This window comes from Rattus norvegicus, chromosome 10 (genome assembly GCF_021556685.1).
Source record: "Rattus norvegicus strain SHRSP/BbbUtx chromosome 10, alternate assembly SHRSP_T2T, whole genome shotgun sequence".
NCBI lineage: Eukaryota > Metazoa > Chordata > Mammalia > Rodentia > Muridae > Rattus > Rattus norvegicus.
Window position 1 is genome coordinate 24,917,366 of NC_141543.1, and position 17,635 is coordinate 24,935,000.

A 17,635-nucleotide genomic window follows, 5' to 3' on the forward strand; every position below is an offset into this window, starting at 1 on the left:
TGAATGGCCATTCACGCTCTCCCATGCAATGAAGGGATAATGGAAGCACATTGTGCTTATCTGATGGCTCCTTTCAAGACTGTCCTCAAAATGGCAATTGTGTCTTGGCCCTCTCCCGGTTTTTTTTTTTTTTTTTTTTTGTTTTTTGTTTTTTCCCAAGTTGAAGTCTGAGGCCAGACTTTCATACCTGCCATGTCTAAAATTCTTAGAGAAATTGGGGGGTAGGGGCGACTATTTTCCCTGGGCAGCCAACAGAGCCAGCCCTAAGGTCGCCTGCTGCTCAAACTTTATATCCTTAAAAGTTCACACTCCCAATCCCCTCCAACGACCTGGAGAAGCCTCAGTGTTGCACGGGGTTCTCGGGGAGTTGGGGGATCCCCTTGTAATCTGAGCCAATTAGAACCCTCTTCTTTTGACTCCTAGCAGAAATTCTATAATCGACATATATTTACTACCCAGGCATGAGGCAGCCACTCATCCATACCAAAGCAGCATGCCAGGTGCCTGGATAGGAAATTGCTTCTTAAAACAAGAGTACCAGAGGGACTTGCATATTAAATTCCAGAGAGAAATTGAATCTGAGACTCTGGCACAAACCAGGCAGAGTCACCTCGCTCTAATCGGGCGGTTTAAAATGTGGCTAATGAATCACAGCATGAGGAGACACAGTTTAAAACTAGGTCAAATGTATAAAAATAAGTGCAATCATCGCAGGCACTCGGCTGATGAGGGGTTACCTAAAGCCAGACTGGCGGGGCACGTTTGCCGCATAGGACCCTCTTTGGCTACCTGAGACAATCAATTCTTGTAACTAATTCAGCTCATCGCTACGCTCAGAGGGCTCGCACATCTGGGAGAGAACTGAAGCTGGTTTGAGGAAAACCAGTCAGGGTTTCTTTACTATGTTCCGTCAAGAAAACAAGAGAAAACCGATAGTGTATGAGCAACATAGCAGGTGACTTCAGTTCTGGTAGGAACTCTCCTCAGATCATTACCTTGGCTCTCTTGTATTAAAAGTCACGTCCATATAATATTATTATTGGAAATACTAATTGTTCTGCATACAACATTCAATTTAACCATGCCTACTTAGCAACCTTTGGTGCAAACACAGACATGCAGGTACACACACTCATACACACACACACACTCATACACACGAGTGTCAGGACTCTTGTGGTGCTGGAGTACACTGGGGCAAAGAAGGCAAATCATTTGCTCTGCTTTGGAGAATGAAATCGAGGAGGGGGGGTGCTCGGCTGGAAAGCATCCCCCACTCACCTGAGATTGGTGGGAGAGGTGAGAACACAGAGGGAAGGAAACAGTCAACCCCAGGAGCTTGCTACCTAAATGCCAACATTACTATGAGATAGCAGCTGGTGACGCGTTGCTATGGCAACTTCAGATAATGCGCACGACCAAAATAAAATACAATATAGAAAGCACCAAGGAGAGGGGATGAAGGAGAAAGTTTTGCCTGCCGAGGGAGGCTCACGGGGAGATGAAAAGTTCTGTGAACGGGCTACACTTTCGGGGACTGAGCTGAGAGTGGCCAAAGGCTGCTTCCGGGCTGTTCCTCTGCTCAACCCCTTGTCTGTTATGTGCTTATGTAACTGATTTTATTCTTGGATTAAACTAGTGCTGTCTGTATGGTGGATCCGGGACTGATTGGAGGTGGGAGACTGTGGTGTCAGGAAAAGCAAGGGCTCTGAAGCCCATTCATCTCATAACTTGGGCAGGCCTCTGGGAGTTGTAATTTAGAAAAGTCTTTAGGGAGGCTGAGCTGTCAGAGTGTTCTCTTAGAGCAATGCCAAGTCTGGCTACAGGGCTGGGCATCAGGGGAGTGTACAGTAGGGTGGCTAAGGCTGTGCTCCAAGGAGCTCATATCTAATGCTTACTCCATACAGAGCCACAAGCAGGGGGAGTAGGGGGGTCTTGAAGCCAGTTATGTGCCTGTGACCTTGAGTAAGATCTTGTGTGGCTTGCTCATGTAATGTGTCCAGAAAAGATTTAAAAAAAAACCAACACTTTATTTTATATGGAGAATAAAAGATTGAATTAATTTATATAAAAATCCTTGAAAAAATAGAGCCTTCAGTAAGTACCAACTATTACTATTATTACTATTATTACTATTATTATTATTATTATTATTATTATTATTATTATTATTATGCTACTGGCTATGGTCCAGAAAACTACACTGATTAACCAGGTAAAATTCTCAGCGCGGGGGAAATGGTAACTGTCTACCAGTGACTGTCTGAGAACCGATTTAACTGCTCCCCACTGCAGCTTGGCCACAGTGGCTTTATGGCCCTTAACTCTGAGTGGCCTTTGGTTACCGTGTCTCAGGTTCAGCCGCTCAGCAAGTGTGTACCTCCCGGAGCAAAGCATGCTGGGAGTTTTCTTTTACTTGAAGACAGTCACTGGAAGGTAGGAGGAGTGACTTTGCTGTTCAAATCGTTCAAAAGCTTGTGCTGCCGCTGCCCGTGTGGAAAACGTAATCCCTCAGCTGTCTGGCTTTAGGAGGTGCCTGTCTTTGTGCGTCCTGAAACGCCTTAGCTACCCAAGGGGGTCCTGCCGTGTGGTAGGTCAAGCCGGTTCCATTCCTTCTTAGGGAAATGAACACACATCTAGGTTTGTGTGATCTGTTCCATGTCAAAAGCGGCGAGGTGCTGCCTGGATGCTGTCCCTCTGCGGGCATCCTAATGTGGCTCACCTGTGCATGGTAACTCCAGGAGGGCTAGCACCATGCATCCCTGCCAGATACTGTGGGCATCAATGACCGCTCAGCTGCCTGGGTAAACCAGGGCTAGACTTGCAGGCGGTGGCTCCTTAGGGAACAGTCCTCACTGCAGGACCAGTGGGATGGCTGAGAGACTACCAGGAGCAAGACTAGAAGAAGAGCCTGTCCTCCTTACACACTCTTCCCTTGGAACAAACACCTCTGATCCTAGCTGGAGCTTGTTACTGCCTGTGAGATCACTTTAAATCTTCCAAAGAGAATAGTAAGGTGTTTTGTGGCAAGGGAAAGTAGGAGATGGTAGATCCTACTCATTCATTCATTCATTCATTCATTCATTCATTCATTCATTCACTCATGCTTTGTTCACTGTTTCCCTGAGACTTCTCAGCATATATATGAGCTAAGCTGTGTACCCATTTTATAGATGTGAAACATGAGGGGGATGAAGCCAAATAATTTGACTAGGCAGATATTTAGTTTGTGGTCTTGTAGGAAAAAAAAGCAGGGCCTTTCAGGTTTCCAAACCTGTATTTTCATGGACCTGGATTTTTATACTGTACCTTCTGTGTCAGCTCTACTCAGCAGAGACACTTTATTTGCTGCTGTATTGCTAGGATCTAGAATTGAACCTGAATATTGCATACATTTGATGAATATTAAGAGATTGGATTTAGTACTTCATTCTCTTTCTCTAAAAGAATGTTATGGGGACCCTCCTCTATAAACTGAGAATTTAGCTGGGTATTATACCTTTGATTTAGCAGAGGCCAGAAATCTAAGTATTTTTGTTCTATTTCTCACATTCTGTCAAGTTCCATGAGGTAACCCTCTTACATATTCCTTGATTCAATAAGTACTTCTAGAACATCCACTGTGTGAGCACCCACGGTGTGAACACCTACTGTGTGCTGCACACGGGGCTAGATGCTGAAGCTGTAGATGTCACGATTGATTATCAAAGGCATTTTTTAGAAGCTTTCATTCCAGATGAGTGGGGCTAGAAACAGGAAGACACATAGGTAACAAGCCAGCAAAAGTAAAAACAATTGTAGACATCAGTCTGCTCTACTAAGGAAAAAGGAGAAGGTAACGGACAGGGAAAGAATGTAAGGCCCTAAGTTTGGACTAAGTAGACAATAGTGGATTCTGGGAGCTAACATCTGAGTGATGACGATGGCTGTGTAAGAACCTGGAACAACATCATGGGTCAAGTGAAGGACGTAATCAAAGACCCTGAGAGCATCAGAGACGGAGCAGAAGCCAGCATGGCCAGAAGCTATGAACAAGGAAGGGTAAGTACAAGGTGAGGCCAGGAAAACAGGCAGGAGCCAACTCCCAAGGGCGCATGGGGTGAGGGGCAGGAGTCTGGGTTTTCTTCTGAGTGCAATGGACACTCTCAATCTGAGTTTTAAGAAGCTTACTATGTGCCCTAACATCCACTCTGTAAAGAAGAAGTTTCCATGTCTTACATGCCAGCCTGTCTCCAAGGAGCCACGCTAGTGCTATTTCCAGGGTCATAGGTTGGTAGAACGTGTAAATTATGCCTTAAGTGCCGTCACTCCTTAGCAAGTGTTTGTCGCTAAATGATTGCTTCTTAGCATGGTCTGGCCCTCCTGTGGGAGCACACATGGAGTCCACTTTGACGTCGATTTCATTTTTCTTCAGACGTGGTATGCTCAGTTCCCTGCTGTTCAGTGCTGACTAAACAGAAGTCTACTCCTGGCTGCTCTCAGCCTCCAATTAAACCCATCTGAATCTGGGAACCTACCTGAGAGGCCAACTTGCTGGGAAATGGGCTATTATTATTAATTGGGATGTTTTCCCCTCCCAAACAGAGGATAATTTTTCCAACTTCATCCATGAAAGTAAGGGCAGGGAGGGCCACACATCTGATTGGGAAAAGAACAACTTCAGAAATAAAGCGTTCTCCTCGTTGTTCACACCGGAGGTGGGCTCCCTAAGCTTCATGCCAAACTTCCTAAGAACGTCTGTATTGGAAAGTTCTTGACAAGAGGGCGTAGCTCTCAGCTCACACCCACCTGTCCCACCCCAAATCAAACCAGAGACACTAATAGGGTTTGGAGTCTGGTGCGCATAGCCTAAGAAGTAGCCCACCTGCTTCTGTGAACGTGTGCATCTAGGCAAAGAGATCCAAAGGGACATCCTCTGTGGAGTAAGGGATCATGAAAGGTTGTGAAATCTGAGACAGATAGGGAGCTGTGAACTAAAAGACATTAATAACAACTGCCAAGTAAAGGCCAGTGGGCCAGATACCATGCTAAGTTCTGCATTTCCCCATCTGTGCAGACCGTTCACAGGAAAGAGAAGGATTAGAAGGAAGATAAACCATTGTCAGTCAGACATGTACATGCCAGGTACAGCCAAGCAATCTGTCAATGGTCACCACAGCCATTTGTGTATTTACTGTGGAGAGACTGTTGCAAATGCCTTTCTTCTTTTACCAACTGCGGTGGTTCATCTTGGCTGTTAACGTGACACAACGGGGAAGAGGGGACCTCAGTTGAGGAACTGCCTCATTAACAGGCCCATGGGCACATCTATGGGGGTATTTTCATGATTGTTAGTTAATGCGGAAGGGCCCAGTTTATAAGGCTTTTGCCATCCATGGGGATGGGCCTAGGCTATATAAGAAAGACAACTGAACTCGAGTCTGGGAGCAAGCCAGTAACATGTTTCTCCACGTTAGCTGCTTCATCTGGGGCCTCCAGGTTCCTGTTTGGGTTTCCCTGGATGATGCATCACAAGCTATGATGTAAATAAGCCCTTTAATCCCAGCTTGGTGTTGGCCAGTGCTCTCTCACAGCCCTGGGAAAGCATACTGGGACATCAACGTTTGACAGATGTTGGTAATACTGTTTGAACATTACGGATGAGGAAATCAGGGAGCAGGGAGGTGACAGAACTCTCCTAGAACAGCTTGACTCTAGAAATGCCATTGTTCTCTTTCCTTAAAGAAAAAAAATACTATTGAAGTCCTAAGTTACTGTAATTAAAATTAAGCAATACCTGCAAAGTCAACGAAGCAAAACGATGGTATATTTAATCTTTGTGCTACTGTCAGACAACTCCTGAATGTTGGGAAACATCATTCAAGGCATGTTCCGTGCTCCCGCAGGAACGGAAGGAGGGAGAGAGGGAGAGATAAATACCCACACGTACTTGTGTAAGGTTGCATGGGGGAAGAAGTAGGCAGACCAATCATAACAGGAAACACAGACAACCAAGCCGCTCAACAGCTGTGCTATACCATAGCATAGTTTAAGACTCTCGTAACTGTAGATCCCGATGAGACACGTCTCCATCATCTGGACTGTGTGGGAAGAGATTCCCTGTTTAACATCTCCACCATATACTAGAAAACATCTGTTGTCCCATACCAGTAGCATTGCTGGACAAGTGTGACCTGGGACGGAGGCCTGGCTTTCTTTGATGTGCTCTGGAATTTTGGACAGGATGCTTTACTTCTTTAAAACTCTGTTTTCTCTTTGTGAACGTGGTTATGAATGCCAGCTCTAGGACTGAGGGGATGGAGGGTCAGAAGTCTCAGAAAGAGGGTCTTCTAAAAAGATCCCTAACATGTCTCTCTGAATGTGAAGCCTCCGCTCCTTCCTGGTACCCCAGGAACAGCATGTTGACCTGTCCCAATTTGCTTCCAGTTGTCTGCTAGCAGGCGATTTAAACCATGGATCCAGTAGCTGCACTGAGGATGCAGATTTGCACAGGGTCTCCCTGCTTCTCCCTTGGCAGATAGATAATGTTCATAGGCAGCTGTGCCAGGCCAGACCAACGTTTTCTATGGAGAAGACTACGTTGTAGATAAAAGGGTTCCCTCAGTTACCCCATCCCCACCCCGCCATGGTGTCTGAGGTCCGTAGACGCCTAAAGACCATCTCTCGCATCTTACTTTAAACTTCAAGCTTCCATTTCTTAGGCCAAATCTCAGCCAGAACCTCTTTCTGTGGTAGCTATCACAAGTGGGAAATGGAGTTGCTTCTGATGTACTGGGCAAAGGCTGGTGCCGGTTAAACACCCTGCAATAAAGGACACGTCACAAGGCAAGAGAGGATCCAGCCCAAGATGTCACTAACACCACAGTTAAGATTCCATGGTCTATGCAGGCAAAGACTCATGCACTTTGACGCGGCAAGATAAGCGTACAATGAATGCTGTAGGTAACATTTGCTCTAGGCTTTTAAGTGGCGACAGAGTGGATTAGATATATTCAAGGGAACTTTCAAAGAGAATGTAGATTTGAGGAATGACGAGGTTAAGAGGGATTCAACTAAGAATCGGGAATGACATCTTAGATGGATAACAGAAAATACTTTTCGTCTTGTAATTTGATTAATTTAATTGATTGGTAGCGACTGCCTTGAGAATTGTGTCGGGAATGATTTCAAGGCCAAGTCTTAGCTCAGCAGGAAAGACTGTGGTGATCGATTAGTGATGTCTGCCAGAGGCTGGTGAAGGAAGTTGATAGTACAAACCGCTGTCCCACTTTTAGACAGAATGGGACAGAATGAGGACAGAGCTAGAGGTGGAAGTGAGCAAGGGGTTTTAGTACCACAGAAGCTCACAGGGGGAGATCATGAAAGATGTGGAAGGGCCTGGAATGGCAGGCTCTGAGCGACAAAACTCAATCTGTAGGTAATGGGATGGCATGCTGGCACCTGCCGACTGTTACCTCCAGGCCAGCTCTGCTGACAAGGTAAAGAAAGCTCCTCAAAGTCCTTGCTCCTCGTTTCTATAAAGGGACTGTTATTTCATCTGTGAACAGTGGCAGGATCACGAGGCTCTGGCTTTTATGAACCTCATCCCAATGATGAAAACACCCCAAGGAAGCTGAACTGGGAGGGGGCAGGGTGGCTGAAAAGCTGAGTCCAAGGGTTAGCCGTAATGAGTTCCTGTAAAGCCCTTTCGGATGCAGCGTGCTTGCCCACATCCAGGCTCAGGCAGGAGGGGACCGGAGGGGATGGATGCTCATTCCTGAGCCTCCCAGGCTGGCTGACTCTGGCCTAGACAGAGTTCTGTCAACCAAGCCAAGTCTTCCTGTTGGGCTCTACCTCCTCACAGGCCTGCCAGCTCTGGGAATGATTCTTAATCTCATTCACTGCCTTGCAAGTTTCCGAATGACATCATGCTAATGCACCCCCTTTTCCAGCTCTTCTCTCCCTTCTTCAGTCTCGTTTGTCCCACTTCCCGTCTTTCAGCATGGCAGGAGGGCCCTGTGATCTCTGTCCGCTACGGCCAGCATTAGTTTAGTCGCCTGCAGACTCCTACTCCTGTCCACTAATAAAGGTGACACTGCAGTTTGGCACGGATGCAAAATACCCCCCTTCCTGCCCCGCCCTCCACCTTGGAGCAGAAGGCTCAGACCTGTGTCGGAAGCTTCCTTCCTGCTCCCAGCGCCCATAGCTGAGCTCCGCTGCACACTCAATTAAAGAAAAAGCAAGTGGCACACGATGAAAAATGCCATTGAGAGAGCTGGCCTGGTAGTGCCCAGATATCAGATCAACATTACTAAAGCAGACTATCTACTAATTCCATCTAGAAAAGAAAAAGGGAAAAGATGTCAGAGTTGTCTGGGCTGATTGGTTCTATAAATCCCCTGCTGACTCTCGTTCCCCAGCAGGCTGCAAAATATCCTGGTCAGAAGTCTAATGGAAGTTAGAGCTTTGAGTTAGAGAGGTAAGGGGGTGGGTGTTCTGGGACACTATTCTGAAAACATCTCTGTAACACGGGTAGACGTGACAGAGCCCAGAAAGGCTAGGTGCTTTCCCAAGCATCACACAGCCTTTGAAAATGACAAAGCTGAGGCTACAAGCCAATTGTGTGAGCATACAGTTACACTGACTAAGTGGCCATCACCCCTCCAACAATTCCCTGACCCACCAACTCCTACAAACAAAATGACTTCCCCTACCCCGAGTCTGATATCAGTCATGAAGGTGTCTTGATGCCAAGCGAACTTAACCCCTAATTAAATCTCATATTAGAAATAGGTCTTATTTCCCTTCCTCACTCCATAGATTTTTTTCCAGGCTCAGGGAAGAGCACGGTGCTGTTGAACACTAATTTCACCTTTGAAAAATTAAATAGGTGTCCCTGCCACCACTGTGCCTCCTGCTTGATCGATCACACCCTGGGCTCAGCATCAAATTACAAACCAAATAGATGACCACCAACTTCTCTCTACGGAATGGCAGTTTTCTTAAAGCACATCTGAGAGGCATGGGGCAGGGGCAGGAGGGTGGGCTGCAGCCCGCAGCCCACAGGAAAGTTTCATTTGGCTGACCCCACTTTCCAAAGACACTTGGCCATAAGGCCAGCATGTGCAGACCAGAAGAGATTGTACTTGATCGTCGCTTTTTTGTTTCTCCTGGACCTCAGAAGGGTTGGTAATATTGGGCCATGCTCCCCACAGCTCTAGGAGTCCTACCCAGCCTTTCCAGGTGATTAAATTTATCTTATTGGAAATGCTCAGCCCAGCGAAGAAGGCATGAAATGCTCAAGTTTCCACGCTGCAAGCCCAGGAAAAGCTCAGAAAGCCCGCTCAGTCCTGGTTACACCAGGACAGCTGGTCACCTCACTCAGTTACCTCACTTGGCCTGCCTAACTCCCATGGGCACTGTACATATGATCCCTTTCCATGACTTTTTCATGTTTATACACCCCACGTCCCACAATGGCATTCAAAGTTGCCCACCCGTCTTCTTTACCCTGCCTCATTTCTCTGTACTGTCTCCTGTAGACTTACTTCTCTTCCCCCCTCTCTTCATGCTCTAACCACAACAACCAGTGATTCATTTTAAAGATTAACACAGGGATTTCCTCCTGCAGAAAGCCTTCATGGACTCTACCTGACTCTTTGGTTCCCACCGGGACAGTCCTACACTGAGAGTTTCTCTTCTCCTTATTGATGTATCATAGTAACTTAAACAACTTGAACAAGAGAGGCATCGATACAGCTAAGATTTGGGCTTCTCCAATTTAAACCATGTCAATGCCCACTGCTTTCCAAAAGAAATTAAAAAAAAAATGCTGGCTGCACACCTTTGTAAACTGTAGCTCTATTATGGATCATGCGACAAAATTGACATAATGCTATAATTAAGACAGTACATGCTTACTGCGCTGGATGGAGTCATAAATTATGCTCCTGCCTAGTGGGGTCAGAGGTTTCATTTGGGAAATTTAAAGGCCTTCCAACCTCAGAGTGTGATCCGCTGCATACTAACACTTCAAGTTTGGCGGCGCATGGAGATAGGACTTTCCCTATCATTCTGAGACCAACTGATTGCGTCTGAGGACCCTTATGCTTCCCAGGAATCTATGGGCCTTGGCAGAAGGATATGGGGTGTCTTTATAAGGGCAATGCTCACATTCATTTTCCTCCCAGGAAAATGGAAAAGGATGCCCTTTCCATCCCTTGTAGGATGTCACCATCAGCTTATTGGAACAAGGAACTAGTAGGGAGTAGGGACCTGGTGGCTCGATTCTAGTCCTAACATTGCCATCAACAAGCTGAGAAAACTCAGACAAGTCTCTATCCCTCTACAGGCTCCAGTTCTCCACAAAATCATTGGCTGCTTTGGAACTCCAAATCCCAAATGTCTATAATCAGTGCCTGACATGTGTGATCCTAGCTTTTGCTTGTCCCCTGGTTGACTTCGGTCTCCGGGGCCCTGATTTCCCAGGGGCATTTCACAATAGAGGTTCTTCGTAGTGGGCACTGGAATATCAGGGTGCTTGGTTTTAGTTGTGAATCTGACATAACTCAGAATGAAGAAAGTCTCCATGTGGTTTTATTTCTATTAATAGGTTGGCCTGAGGGCATGTATGTGGGGGATTTTTCTTGAGTAATCAATGTGGAGAGAGATCCAGCCCTCTGTGGGCTGCACCATTCCCTAGGCAGGGAATCCCGAGCTTCATGAGACTAGATAAATCGATATTACAGCAACAGAAATGAATCCAGGGCATAGGTCTAAGGTTCCCTGAGTGGCTAATGGGCGAGATGCTTATCTTCAGGGCAGCAAGTTCACCAAATGAGAATGAGTCAAGCAGACCGGATTTCTGGGCTAGCTGGCTGTGAGATCTTAGGCAAGGCATGCATTCCTGCCCAACTCATCTCCATATTTCCTAAGCACCCTTGAACATAAGCAAGACGGTGCAGGAAGGTTCCGGCTCCTTCCACTCTATTCAACAGCCTCATGTGAATACAGTTGAATAGAGTAGGAGAATGGGCCACCTACTATGAGCAGCTTTGCCTGGAAGCTTGTGAGAAAGGCAGCAGACTCTTAGGCACTAGCCCAGATCCCGGGATCACAATCTGACCTGCAGGTGGGTACTCGGCCCCTTGAAATTTGCACGGCATTGCTGAAGCACACAGTAGGTATTCCACAAAATTCAATGAGCATTTTCCTTAATAACTTCCTTTCATTTGGTAACCCTTAATGCTTTTATACTGTGTACAAGGCCAGGGGTATGGACCTCTCCCACAGGATAAGCACACAGTAGACTTCAGTAGACCTACAGAGACTGACTGACTGGATAGGAAGGGAAATCAGAACTGGCTCATTCTCTTAAAGAACTAATGGTCCAGGAAGAACTGAAGACAGGAGCCCTATTATCCAAAGCAGGGTGGGACTGCTGGAAGGTAGGGATGCACACTTATCTGTGCTTTTGATGTGAATCAAACATGTTCCAAGCGGTGGTTAAACATCCTTCTTGACAATCTTTACAGTCACATTAGAAAGCAGACACCAGCCTTTAATAAACAAAGACATGTTGGTTCAAAGAGGTAAGGTAGCTCGTCCCAAGATGCTCTCAGATAGTCTGTGCGCTGACAAAACCTATAGAGCAGTCCCATCAAGATTTTTCTGCAGGATGCCCCAGGGAGAGGGAGCACCAGGCATGATTTTGACTTGACTTTGGCCACTGGCCTCTCAAGGGCAGCACTTTCTCTCTGTGTTCACAGGAGATGTGGCAAGGGACCCCACAAGTGAGAGGCTAGGTTGCTATTCCCAGCGGAAATGCACATCACGAGGTTGCCTGCTCCATGGGCCACTTGTCTGATACAGTTCAGTGCATCTGGCTGCCCCTGCCCAGGACTTTCTCCTGCACTTGGACATTTTACTTGCAAATATATCCGGCAGACTATGCCAGGCTTCACAATGACAAGCCCAGGCAACGGAGAGAAGGACTGTCTGAATTTGGGAGTAGGAGAAGAACCCTTTTCCAAAAGGTGTGTCACGTGGACAAGCCTGGGAATCTTGATCCCTGAGTCCTAAGCAGCAAGATAAGAAGAAACTGAGCACAGGACAGGCCCAAGGTCACCAGAGATGGCAGGTGCTAGGTTGTTCCCCTGGGTCTTCCTCACCAGATGGATGAGGATGAAAAATCTGTATTGCAGTCATGTTCCAGTCCATATAATTTCACCACTTGACACGAGGTAGTGGATGGCACATCAACCTGAAGGAATATCTCCTTGTGCTTCAGTCTTTCTGGGGTTTTCCTTTCCCTTCTCTCTGCCCTCATTCCTCCATTTCTACGGAGGTTGGCCCTTTATTCCTTCCCCAGCCACAGTTCCTTTGATGCTTTCCCATTAGAACAGGGCTTCTCTGGCCCCACCTTGCACTCACTGAATCTGAGCCTCTAGCATAGGTTCTTTCCTGGATTAATGAGACTAATAATAGCAGCCGTGTCTCTGATGGATGCTCAAGTTTGAGACGGGTACCTAAGGGAGCTTCTGGGCAAGCATTTCCAGTGAGCGTCTCCTACCAAGGGAAGACAGAGGGACCAAGATGGCTGCTAAGGACAGAAAGCATTAGGTATCCACGCTTGCACTCTTAGCATTTAGAAAGCTGAAGCAGGAGGATGCCTGACAGATTGAGGCCAGCCTGGGCTACAGTGTGAGACCCTGTCTTAAACAAACAAACAAACAAACAAAGGTAAATTTGAAGAGGGGGTGGGAGGTGAAACTTTGAGCAGCAAAGTCCTACTATGTGCCAGTCTTATCAAGGGCTCGTGTCACTGACTCTGTACACAGTAGGGAAGTATGAAGAATTCATGAGTATAAGCAGAAGGTTGGAGAGAATGCTCACAAAGACTACATTCCATTGAATACCTACTATGTGCTTCAGCAGTATTGTTCAAACATCAAGGGGCCTAGTATCTACCTGTGGGTCATATAATGAGATTTGGACTCCTGAGGTCTGGGCTGGTACCTCACAGTCTGCATTTTTCATGAACTTCCAGGCAGTTGCTGCTGCTGGTGGTGGTGATGCTGGACGGCCACAATTGAAGTAGAAGGAAATAGAACCTTCCTATGCTGCCTCAGTGTTCACAGATGCTAGGTAATGAAGAAACAGCAATTCGCAGAATTTTCTATGTGTCAAGTTGCCTTTGACACACCTTAGAGAGGAGAGTCCCTACCACCACTAGCCCTTGACCCCAGCTCTCTCTAATCCGTTCCTGCTCTTGAGGAGATGCGTGCCCAGACAAGAATAATATCAAAAGGAAGGCTGGTTGTGAACACTCCTTGGAACGAAGTCCCCAGGGATTTTTGCATGTTTTCAATGTGGGGAAGGCCAGGGGAAAGTCTGTGATGGGTTTCTTGTCAATGCCAGCTCAGTCAGGCCAGGGTGACTGCGCGTTATACTTAAAGCGACTGAAAGAAAAACAAATTTGTCAACTTCTGTCTCACCGATGCAGGAGCGAATTTATTCCCACCATACCTGGGCTATTTTCAAGAGGCCGTGGTTGGGGGCTGGAGACACAAAGACAGCTCTACAGCTCTACTTCTGTGTTCACTGGGTTTGGGGAAGAGGGCTATTGCTGTCTCCAGAGCAACCATGTCTAATGATCTTCTCAGCTTGCGTGTTGGGTAGGGCAGCCTCCCTGAAGACCTCTATTCACCCACATTTTGGTCAGTTCTCACCCCCATGGACTCAAGCAAACTGGAGTTAGAGTTTATTACCCCTTCACCCTCAACTCACACCGAGGAAGACACAGTCTGGGCAAATATAGGGCTCACGTGGCCCAGGCAGAGGAATTCCATCTCCAATGTCGGGCCCTCTGCCTACTTTCACACTTGCCACCCCAGCAAAAGTGCTTTCTCTTGTCTTCCACTCCTCTCTCTCTCTCTCTCTCTCTCTCTCTCTCTCTCTCTCTCTCTCTCTCTCCTGCTATCTGTGTCTGCCTCTGTCTTCTCTGTGTCTCCATGTCTCTCTGCCTCTCTGTCTCTCTGGGTCTACCTCTGTCTCGTTCTGTGTCTCTCTCTGTTTTTCTGTGTGTCTCTGTCTCTATCTGTCTCTCTGTCTCTGTCACTCTCTCTCTCTCTCTCCTTTCATTCCTACCTTTGATCACAGTGTTTCCATCTCGACATTGCAAGTAGTTGGTATTTAGTTCCTGGAAGTCGGGAACCACGTATTACCTGTATCTTCATCCTGCTCCCACACAGGGCCTGATACAGATTCGGCTTCCCATAGATATTGTCAGGATGCATCATGTATTACAAACTCCTACTTGAGAAACCCAGGAGCACAGCTCACAGGCATCTCAGACTGCACGTGCCTGCCTAGAATCCTTGACTCCAGCCTCCTACATGATTCTCTTTTATAGCATGCCAAATGACAGCCTGTCTTCCGTTCCCTTGGCCACCTGGACGGGAGGCTTCGGGCACCTTTGACACGTTCTGTCATCTATCTTGTGGCTGACTGCTTGCCAATTCCGCCTCTAAAATATGGCCAGACTCTATTTCTGTACCCCCCCACCCCGTGTAGATCAATGTGTCTCTCATTTACGATAGCCATAGCTCCAGAAGATATTCCAATCTTGAACCTGCTTCTCCAAGAAGCAATCAGAATTGAACTCACATACCCTAAGCCCTATGCACTGCCTCATCTTCTGTAAAGCCTACCGTCCTTAACAGCTTGTATCTGCCACTGCTGTGCCCAGGCGCACCAGGACAAGTTATTCTAATAATGTCTGTTTTGGGTTCTTCCCACTCAACCTTACAGCTTTCCATCTCAGTACTTCTCCTGATCCCCAATTATGTATAAATTAGGTATGAAGCATAAATTAGGCATTTATTTATGCTTTGAATTATTAAGCGCTGGTCCTTTTCCTAGGTGGAGCTCCTAAAGGGCTGAACATTTGAGTGTGTAGTCCATCACTGTCCTCACAACAGCCAGGACAGGCCCAGGACGGAGGAGATACGTATTAAATACCTTCTGCACAAACATATGCTTAAATTCTAAACATGATACTCAGAAGCCATGCTTACTCTCGCCATAGTGTTAGAGCTGATTGGCTCACAAAGGTGAGCCATTCCCCTGATGGGAGGCAAGAGGAGGCAATTCAATTTAATTCTTCCCAGTGTGGTAGCAGTCGCTTCAATTACACCCAATTCATCTTAATTTAATTCCGAAAGCCTTCACAGACACCAAAGCTCTGACAGCCTTTATTCTAGAAGTAGAAACGTCACCGATGAAGGCAATCTATTCTTTGCCCTTAGGAGCTGCCTCCTGTGCTCACTCCCATCTTCTGGCCAAGGTCAGATGTAGAACATGCTTGATAACAGCCTCTGTGTATGAGCCTGCAAACAGGTAACTGGTCGACCTAATCTGGCTCTGGAGGCATCGCTCACTGATGGCTGTTTCTCAAGGTAGCTGCAGAGTTTCAACACAGTACACTACCAGCAACAGTGACAAGGGACATGAAGGTCAAGTACTCAGAGTCTTGTGTCTGCCATTCCATTACTGGTCAGGAGAGAAATTAAGTGACTGAAGTCTTCTAGCCCACCTTTCAATCTGTTAAAAGGGCTTTCGTGATTCTTTTCTTTTAAATTAATTGCCCATTGTTTTGCACTCCATCTTCCTGATATGAGGTTAAGAGCACTCTTTTCTCCCAGTATGTGAAATGACTGACAGCTGAAAACACGTGGTATATTACCAATGACCTGAAGTTGTTGTATTTACTACTAGAAGCAGAATTAGGGAATTCAGGCATCTCATCTGAGCAGACATAAATAGCAGAGGGGCTGGCTGGGTTCTCTGGCAGCCAATGCATAAGAGGGAAAAAAGGGAAGGAAAGAGAGAAAACATACCAGTTTAAACTGTTTTAATTTTCTGGCATGGAAAGCATACACAGCTCCTATGGTGGCCACATCACTTTCTCAGCTGCAAGTGTAACCCAGCAGGAATTTATCATGAGTCCTTAGGGCAAGCTCTTGGAGAGGCAGGGTAGACCTTGCCTTAATCAGTTTCACACAACAATAAATGCTGCTTTGTCTTATGCCTTCCCCATCTACCCTCAATAAGGGCAAGTCTTCAAGGGGAGGCAGTGTGCCTTCTGAAGAGCCAGCTTCATCCTGGGCTTAGTTTTTAAGTAATTTACTCTTCTGTGGGTTACAGTAATAACCACTGAGACACTTGTTAGGAGACTAAGGTATTGACACAGCTCTGCTTCTTCCTCTCCTGGACAAATCTCTTTTGAATTCTACCTGGGCTCCATGGTCCTTGTTCTGAAGTTTTGGGCCATTCTAGAACATTCTAGATCTTTGTAGACCATGATGACTTGTGTGTGACCTCAAACTGAATCAGTAGCCCAGGCTGGCCTTGAACCTGCATCTCCCAGCTTTAGCCTTCTAAGATCAGGAATTACAATCCTGTGATAGAAGGTCCAGGCTCTGTAATAACTCTTAAGATGTGAGGCATAACCAAGGTGATGTGTTAATAAAATACTGGCACAAGGCACTCGTGAGACCCAAGAATTGCAGGGGCTTTCTATGGGTTTCAATTCTAATACCTATCCCCTAATATCCCAATTAAAAACACAATGACCCCTGTTTAAAGGACTCCAGAGAAAGAGAGGGGAGGGGGGAAAGAGAGAAAGAGAACACGCTCTACCTTCCCCTGGTGTTCTGTCTGATAGAGATGTTGGAAGGTTTTCTTATGTTTGGCCATAAATTTCTCAGGATCTGAAGACATTGAACTACTTCTGTTTCTGCAGGGTAATATAAATGCCCCAAAATTGCATGGGGAAATGTATGCTTTCAAAACATGATTTCTACTTGCCGGAATATTCTGAAACAATACTAAATTTTTATTTGTTGTTTCGGTCCAGCCCCTGGCTTCACAGTCGGGGATCTGTGAGTGAGAGCTGTTTGCTTGGGATTCTAGGAAGGCGCGTCCTTCCTTATCCAGTCTGCCCCAGCTGCTAAGGACACTGAGCCACAGAGCCTGCTGGATGCCCCCACTGCCTTAAGTAGTTTTAGCACAGCAGACGTGCAAGAGGTGAGGGTCCTCTCCCTGAGTCAATTATAAGGGTGACTGGGTGGCTGATGGATGACACCTCTGCTGCCTACATGGCCTCTCTTCTGTTGGCCATTCCTGCCAGTCTGTCTTTTCTCCTGGCCTTACTTACGAATCTTTAAGAGGGCCCTGTGACTAACAGTGCATATTAAAATGGGACATTGTTCTCATAGAAATCAATATTTAAACCACATGCTACTAATTCATACTAAAGGTAGAAAAAGGCCCAAATGCCACCGTTTACTCTCTATTTTAATCCTAAGGGGAAGGGCTGCTGTATTAAGGACACGAGGGGGAAAGCTGTAATTTGAATACATGCACAGGTTCTCAAGGACAACCCTGTTTATTCCAACCATGGGTTTCCCAACTTGGAGCATGCCTCTCTCTCTTGTTTTGCCTACCTCTGGGGCTTTTCACTCCCATAGAAACCTAAGCTTAGTGTGGAGAAGGGAGAAAGGCAATCTCTAAAGGCTGGGGGAGGGGGAGGTGATCAGGGAGGCTCCTTCTGCAATGTGAAGTTTCTAGATTCTCCCTGTGCTCCAAACCCCTC

The 17,635-nt window shown here is 46.5% G+C and overlaps 2 protein-coding genes across 2 annotated transcripts in view; one reads left to right on the forward strand and one right to left on the reverse strand.

Annotated features, from left to right (window-relative positions):
• Window positions 1-17,635, reverse strand: part of Dock2 (dedicator of cytokinesis 2) — a 418,958-nt gene that overhangs the window by 90,422 nt on the left and 310,901 nt on the right.
• Insyn2b (inhibitory synaptic factor family member 2B) overlaps window positions 1-17,635 on the forward strand; it is a 107,863-nt gene that overhangs the window by 986 nt on the left and 89,242 nt on the right.